This window comes from Musa acuminata, chromosome BXJ2-11 (assembly GCF_036884655.1).
Source record: "Musa acuminata AAA Group cultivar baxijiao chromosome BXJ2-11, Cavendish_Baxijiao_AAA, whole genome shotgun sequence".
Taxonomy (NCBI): Eukaryota; Viridiplantae; Streptophyta; class Magnoliopsida; order Zingiberales; family Musaceae; genus Musa; species Musa acuminata.
This window is the reverse complement of record NC_088348.1, coordinates 23,371,114-23,379,304: the sequence shown is the minus strand read 5'-3', so window position 1 is coordinate 23,379,304 and position 8,191 is coordinate 23,371,114. Positions and strand designations below refer to the sequence as shown.

The 8,191-nt window shown below is 34.7% G+C and overlaps 1 protein-coding gene and 1 pseudogene across 1 annotated transcript in view; both read left to right on the top strand.

Annotated features, from left to right (window-relative positions):
* Positions 1-3,324: 3,324 nt before the first annotated feature.
* LOC135627543 (calreticulin-like) lies at positions 3,325-8,188 on the top strand (annotated as a pseudogene).
* The window catches only part of LOC103971415 (GTP-binding protein SAR1A), a 31,266-nt gene continuing 30,623 nt past the window's right edge, over positions 7,549-8,191 (top strand). The window contains exons 1-2 of the mRNA XM_065131619.1: positions 7,549-7,570; positions 7,658-7,735. The gene's annotated coding sequence lies outside the window, so the exon portion shown is untranslated. The remainder of the gene's footprint in view (positions 7,571-7,657; positions 7,736-8,191) is intronic.

Here is an 8,191-nt window from a genome sequence, read left to right as displayed (position 1 = left end):
GAAATACTTTGAGAATCAATCACATCTTATCTTAATGTTTTTGCTTTTCATACATGAGTGCTTCTCCTTAATTAATGAGATTGCTCTCCAACCTCTTGTGAACTTGATTGATGTCCAATCAAAAGAATATTATGTTGCTCAGCAACCTTTTAAGATGTCTCCACTAGTGACTCCACCAGTGACTCTTTACTAGTTGGAGGATGAACATTATTACTTGAAGTCATTAAATATTCAAAGAACTCAACATTTCGAGATTCTATTATGATATTAGACTTCAAATTAAGAAATATATATGCTTTGCTATTTGAGGCATAGTCTATAAATGCACATTTGATTCTTTTATGTCCTAACTTTGTCCTTTGAGGATCATTATTCTTACAATATGCAAGACACCCTCACACTTTAAAATAACCAATGTTAGGTTGTCTTCCTTTTCATAACTCATATAGAGATATCTTATTCTTTTTAAAGGAAATTCTATTTAAAAATATGACATGTAGCCAATAAAGCATCTCCCCACAAATTATAAGATAATTTAGCATGCAATAACATAGCATTAATCATCTCTAGATAAGTTCTATTTTTTCTTTCTGCTAATCCATTTTGCTCAGGTGTTCTAGGTGTTGAACATTCATGAATTATATCATGTTGTTCACAAAATAAGTTAAATTCATTAGGAAAGTATTCTCCTCCTCTATCACTTCTTAAAACTTTAATTTTCTTTCATAACTGATTTTCCTTTATATTCCTTAAAAGCATTAAAAACATCATTTTTATGTTTCAATAAGTACACATATATGAATCTAGATATATCATCTATAAAAATAATGAAATATCTATTATCTCCTGGTGTTAATATATCATTTAATTCATATATATCATAATGTATTAAGTCTAATAAATTAGTATATCTTTCAACACATTTGAAGGGTTTTTTCATCATCTTTGATTTAACACAAAATTCATATTTATTAAAATCATCAAAATGATAATTTATTAAGCCACACTTAACCATTCTTCTAATGATACTAGCTCCAATTTATGCTAATCTATCATGTCATAATGAATAAGAATCAATAATATAAATAGAAGCAACGCCTTTATTAAATTTAGAATCATTGTTAATAATATATAATTTAATCATTCCCTTAGCCGAATAGTCTTTTCCAACAAAAGTTCTATTACGGGATAGAATTAGATTCTCGGATTCAAATACAGATTTAATTCTAAGTTTGCTAAGGAGATTCTCATTCACCAAATTTCTACTCATATCTGGTACATAAAGAACATTAGTAAGAGTGACTTTCTTTCCCCAAGTAAAAGTGAGTTTCACATTTCCCTTGCCAATCACCTTAGAACGAAATTCATTTCCTATTTGAATCTCTTGCCCTTCTATGACTTCTTTGTAAGTCTTGAAGAGTGCTTTATCATAGCAAACATGGATGATAGCATAAGTATCATACCACCAACTAGAAACCTTGCCAAATATGACATTCACTTCGCTCACCGTAACGATTATATTATCATCTCCCTCAACGGAGTTGATTTCTGTTTCTGGCTTTTTTAAAATCTATAATCCCTAGTAAAATGATCAGATTTTCCATAAACAAAATAACCCCTACTCTTTGGCTTCTTAAATTTTCTTTAATCCCTTTTGAGGCCAAAATGATTCTCCTTGTTTTGCTTGCCTTTGTTGGAATTCTTAGGTTAATTCACAACATTTGCTTTTATATTGCCAAAAGCGTTCTCACTTTTATCTTTCATCCTCGATTCCTCCTCGATTCAAAGATATTTTTAAATTTATTCTAAAGTGAACAAAATCTTCTTTTTATACCCTTTCCAAGATAATGACAACTTGATTATTATAGCCCCTACTTTAGGAAGTTCGATTTTTTTAGCCTTCAATTGATTAACAATGACCTGCAACTCATATACTTGTGCCAAGATTGACTTGTCATCCACAAACTTATAATCAAAATATTTAGAAATTAAAAATTTTTTTGTACCTTCTTCCTCAACATGATTCTTGAATTCCAAAACATTCCAAATTGCTTTTGTAGATGGTTCCACCGTATAAAGATTATAAAGCCGGTCCAAAAGAGCATTAAGAATATGTTCTCTACACATGACTTCATCTTCATTTCTCTTCTTTTGTTTAGCCTTGACTTCATCGGTGTTATCGTCGGTTGGATCAGGAATTAGTTGAAGATTTGGATCAAGTACATAGAAGATCTTCAAAGTAGTCAACATGAATTTTATCTTATCTTGCTAACGGGTAAAATTCGTTCCATTAAAATGATCCAAACGAACAAAATCTTGATTCAATAATTTGATGGTATTTGTGGCTTCCATGGTGAATTTATATAAAATCACAAAATCTCGTTTTTAGATTGTTGAAAAAATACGACGAAGAAGAGGATAAAAACACTTTGGAAACAAATAACAAACACAAGATCAAGAATACTACAGAAAATATATTTAGGCTTGAAACGTGTATAAATATTTTTCTAAACATGATATTTGTACCCTCTTCTCAAAAAGATTACTATGGGTTTGATGTAAATAGTTTTAGTGAATATGACAAGTCTTTAGAAGATGTATTGAGTAAATAATAAAAAATCTTTTAAAAAAAATAAAGATAATTCAATGAGAATAAAGAAGAAGAGTATGAAAGAGATGTGATTATGATTTACTCTCAAATACATATTTATAAATATTTTATATTATCTTTGAAAAATAACTACCAAAATAATTACAAAGGAAATCATCTTTTCAAATAAATCTTTTGAAAATAATTTTTTTTTTATTGGAACAATTTATGGAGGGATAAAACCCAATACTCTTCGAATCCGGATCGTAAAATCCCATGAGTCGATTTGAACCAATCCCAACAACGTCATTTGGTTGAGTTCAGCCGCAATCGAGACTCCGACCTCGCACGCAATAATGCCGTATGTCATGATGAAATAACCCATATAATATCCGAATCATAATCTTTATACCCCAATTTTGCCCCTCTTCGTTTTGGTAAATTTCAAGTTTGTTTCTCGTACTGCTCGCCAGGAAGGAATGCTGCTGGCAATCGAGTAAATATGATCAAATTGTTGGTTTATTATGTTCCCATGTTTTTTCCACCACAGTAATTAGCCTTTTTTTTTAAAACAAACGAAAACGAAGCAGCCTAAGGAACACCAGACATGACGATTTGGATGCGTGGCGGCACTCCATTGGCGTGAAATCATCTCATCGGACAGGCGGTAAGGTAATTTTACTGTAGGTTACCTACAGTCGCGAACCTCCACAGGGATGAGAGATAGCTCTGAAATGACGACCCGGATGAAGCCTCCTCTCGCCGCCGTCCTTGCGATGGCAGTTGCCGTCGTCTCGGTCGCCGCCGCTGAGGTATACTTCGAAGAGCGATTCGGAGGTATACCCTCTCCATCATTGCACTGGAGATCTGTGGTCTGCTCTCTGCTTCTGCGCTCGATATCGACCCGCATTTCGATCTATCGGTAGTATTTCTGCTTTCGTTGATACGATCTCTCTGTTTTCGATGTGTATCGACTTCGATCTAAGGACGAGTGCTCTTTGAATCTTAGGCCTCGCACTGGGACGCTGATTAATTAGATTAACATTTGGTTTGATCTTTGATTGATCGATTGATGCGTTATCAGATGAACGCGACATGTGTTGGAGTTGATGGAATCGAGAAAATTGATTATTCCAGTTCCTTTGCAGTTGACGCTTCTCAATTTTGCACGCACGGCAGGAAAATTACTGATATTTTAGTTTACCTACATTTTGGTATAGCGGCGGTTCTTCTTCTTGTTCGTTGGTGGTCTCTACTAGGGTTTTAGATGTTAGTGCTTATTGTCTGCTCATGAGCATTGCGTGAAGCTGATCATCATGGCGGCTAGTTTAGAGCGTTCTGACCAAATTCACCAAAAGGTCTGATCGCCTTAAATCTTTGCCATGTGTTGTGACCTGCTAGATTGTTGTGTCAGAAGATTTGGATATTCGATGCTGAATAACTGTGAGTCGCTTGAGAGTGGATCATTTGTTTGTTTGTGGATTTTGCTTCTAATGCCTGTTGGATGTATCCTTGATTAACTAGTTGTTAGTCTAAATTATGATGCAGATGTTGCAAAGAGATATTTTCAATCCGGTGAAGCTATATTCTTACTATCTGTTTTGGGATTAAGGATTTAGAATAATGGAATTTTTTTGTGTGTATAAAGATATGGTTATGCAACAATCATGGAGAGAATGGACTTTCATAGCTCTGAATTGAACTGTCAAGTAATTAGAAAATTGTTTCCTGCTAAACATTACTTATATACACTTCTCTATATCCGCATGGTTAATTTAATTCTGCAATTTTTCGTTGCAAAATGAAGATGGATGGGAGAATCAGTGGGTCATATCTGACTGGAAGAAGGATGAGAACATGGCTGGAGACTGGAACCACACATCTGGTAAATGGACTGGTGATCCTGAAGATAAAGGCATCCATCTACAGTTACTAAAGCTCACTGTATGATCCTTGCCGCAGAATTACTGTCCTGAGCTTTGTAGAATATAATTCCACAGAAAAACTGTAAGCATCTGTTGCTATAAGATGCCAGAGGAATTCAAACTACTGAAGACTACAGATTCTATGCCATTTCGGCAGAGTTTCCAGAATTCAGCAACAAGGACTAGACATTAGTTTTGCAATTCTCAGTCAAACATGAACAAAAACTTGACTGCGGAGGTGGCTATATTAAGCTTCTTAGTGGTGAAATTGATCAGAAAAATTTGGTGGAGTGACCCCCTATAGGTACTTCTTACTTTCTTGGATAACCTCCTGGGTAGTAATTGATATTGCACCATCTTTTCTTCCTTGTTGGTAATCTAAATTGATGATCTGCATTTGGAAATTGCAGTATTATGTTTGGCCCAGATATCTGTGGGTACAGCACCAAAAAGGTTCATGAAGTCACATGTGAGACTGACCAGCTAACACATGTTTACACTTTCATTATCTTCCCGTATGCCATGTACAGCATCCTTATTGACAACAATGAGAAGCAAACAGATAGCTTATAGTGACTGGGGTATTCTTCCTCCCAATCATATCAAGGATCCCAATGCCAAAAAGGTAACTGTTGTCTTCATGTGGTTCATCATAAACTATTTAGGAGTGCATAGTTTCACACATAATTAGTTGTCTGATCTCATTGTTCTATGTGACAGCCAGAAGATTGGGATGGCAAGGAGTATATCCCTGACCCCGTGGACAAGAAACCAGAGCCAGTCTTAACTCAACTTCATTAACATTTATCTTTTTTTCTTTTTGGTTGAAGGGTTGAGTAGAATGCCGCTTACCAATGGTTGTAGTTCTTAACTATTTGTAAGAGGGAGATACCGTGTGGCTTATTTTATTTACTATTGTTTGCATAAAGGAGCTATTGAATAACTTTGCATTATGCTGTTCATTGACTTGCAAAAGGGTTTCAAAAGTAAGTTCCAGATCAAACTTGTACTACTATAATTTTGTTCCTGAAATGGGGGACATGTAAGTCAAGGAAAAAATGTCAGTCTTTTATTAACTTATTTGTACATGCATAATCTTTTCCTAACAACCTACACTTACTCAAATGAACATATCATATTGGTATATTTAGATTACATCAGCTATTCAAGTTGCCATCTGATATTTTTTTTAGCAATAACATGAATTCGAAGTCACTGCATTTTTTGCTTGAATTGCAATCATGGCACACCACCTTTCATCAATATCTGCTTGTTAAATGTACTTTTTGACAATAACAAACTAAGTTGATCTTATTGATGAAGGGGTATGATGACATCCCTAAGGAGATTCCTGATCCTGATGCCAAAAAGGTACTGCTATTATTTGGAAAAAAAGAAACTAGTTTGAGGAAGTGGTGTTGTGTCATGTCCGCTGTATCTTCTGCTACTGCATAATTGTTTTTATGCATTTTTTTTGCAGCCAGAAGATTGGGATGAAGAAGAAGATGGTGAATGGATGGCCCCAACCATTCCAAACCCTGAATACAAGGGGCCCTGGAAACCAAAGGTGTACAGAGCACCTCATTCATCAAAGAATCTGCATTAGAGCATGAGAAAAGAATCTAATTTATTATTTTGGTTTCTTTACAGAAAATTAAGAATCTTAATTACAAGGGAAAGTAGAAGGCACCATTGATTGACAATCCTGGTATTTATACTATTTATTTCCTGAATTTGAATGTGCTCTGCCTTATCAGTCAATTAGAGTTTAACCTTTAATCTTTTTGCAGACTTCAAGGATGATCCTTACATCTACTATGTCTTCTCCAATTTGAGATATATAGGCATTGAGTTATAGCAGGTAAATCTACTCTTCACCTCACTTGAACCTAGTTTCCTAGTATTTATTTTGTGATTCATTATTTTTTTGCACATTTCAGGTTAAATCTGGGTCTTTGTTTGACAACATTTTGGTCTGTGATGACCCTGAGTGTGCAAAGAAATTTGCCAAAGAAACATGGGGCAAGCATAAGGATGCAAGTGAAATTTTTTTTACTGTTGTTAAAATCTTATAGGAGTCTAAACTGCTACAATGACTTTTGGTTTGCCTCTTGCAGGCTGAAAAGGCAGCATTTGATGAGGCTGAGAATAATAAGGAAGAAGAGGTATGTTGGCAATTTCTTTTCCTAAGAAGCTTTTTTGTCCAATATCTCGTTCTATTACATGTGCCTAATTTATCATCTTATTTTCCTTGCAACAATCATTCCATTATCTTTTGAAGTTTCATGAGCTGGACCAGAAAATACAGTGACTCAGATGTGAATCTGTTCCTTATATGGTTTAATTTAGACTGTTATATTTTGTTCGTTTAATGGATGAGCAAATGAACTTTTAGACAATTTTATTTGTGTTCATCATAACGGAGAACAAATGAGGTTCAAAATTCTTAATTATTTAATGTGATGATAAACTTCGATGGTGTTAATTTTTGTTTTAAAATTTTGATTTTGAACTCCCTCTTTATCTCTTATGAGGTTTGAATGTTTTAGGAGCTGACTTGACATCTACTTGACCTTACACAAGCTGCATTACAGTTTGCACAAGTTGTTGAAACAGTGGCCTGCACTAAATGCAGAATCATACACCTATTTCAATTTTGTTATAACCAATTTTGACTGGTTAGTTCTTCGCATACATTCTAATCTGGTTTCAGTCACCAATAAACTGACAACCTAAATGCAATACAAGTGTCAGAATTTTGCTTGTTGGATGTCTTATTTGCTTTTCTTGGTTGCCCCACAATAAATTTGCATGTTTGATGTGGTGGTCTTTATTGTTTGATCTATGGGGAATATGGAAATGTGTAATTTACCTTGCCGTTTATTTGCTGTTTTAGTGGGAATTTGTTATTCAACTGAGATTTATCTGCTTCGCTAACTTTCTTATTATTGAGTTCAAGTACTGAATGTGCTGGGTGTATAGTATTAAATACTTTCTAAACAACGCCTTATTCCTCTTATGACAGGATGCCAACAACGATGACTGGGATATAGATGCAAGTTACTCGCTGATCTTTCTGTAGTTCTTAGATCTTTTGTTCCCTCATTTGATGTTCACTTTTTGCATTGTATGATGATAACAGGAAGAAGATGAGGATGATGCAGAAGATGGCGATTCAAAGTATGATTCAGATGCAGAAGATGAAAAGGAGACTCCTCATGTAATACTCTTTTAACTTTCTTCACTCTGATGCCTTCTGTTTCTCTAAATTCGTACCAGTTATATTGTGCAAGTGTCATTGTCGCATCTATATTGTTCTATCCCTGCCACTTGATCTATTCCCTCGATGGTTTCAGGATTAGCTCTAGAGGAAATCGAGAGAGTTTTCCACGATTTTCACAGACGAGTTAATTGGGTAGTATTCAAAATTGCAGTCACCTTGAGAACCATTTCATTTCATGGAGAGAACAACTTGAGCGGAGAGCATTGTTGCATAACCTATGCGTGTCCTTAAACCTGAACTTTTAGAAGCATTTAGTCCATTTTCCTGATGCAATGAATGGTGTTAAAATGGACTAACGACATCTTTTATTCTTGTCATGTCACCTTTTTTTTTGTTTTGTTCTTCCCTTTCGTGGTTTCAAGTACCATATCAAGCCGGAGATGTTTTCAATTG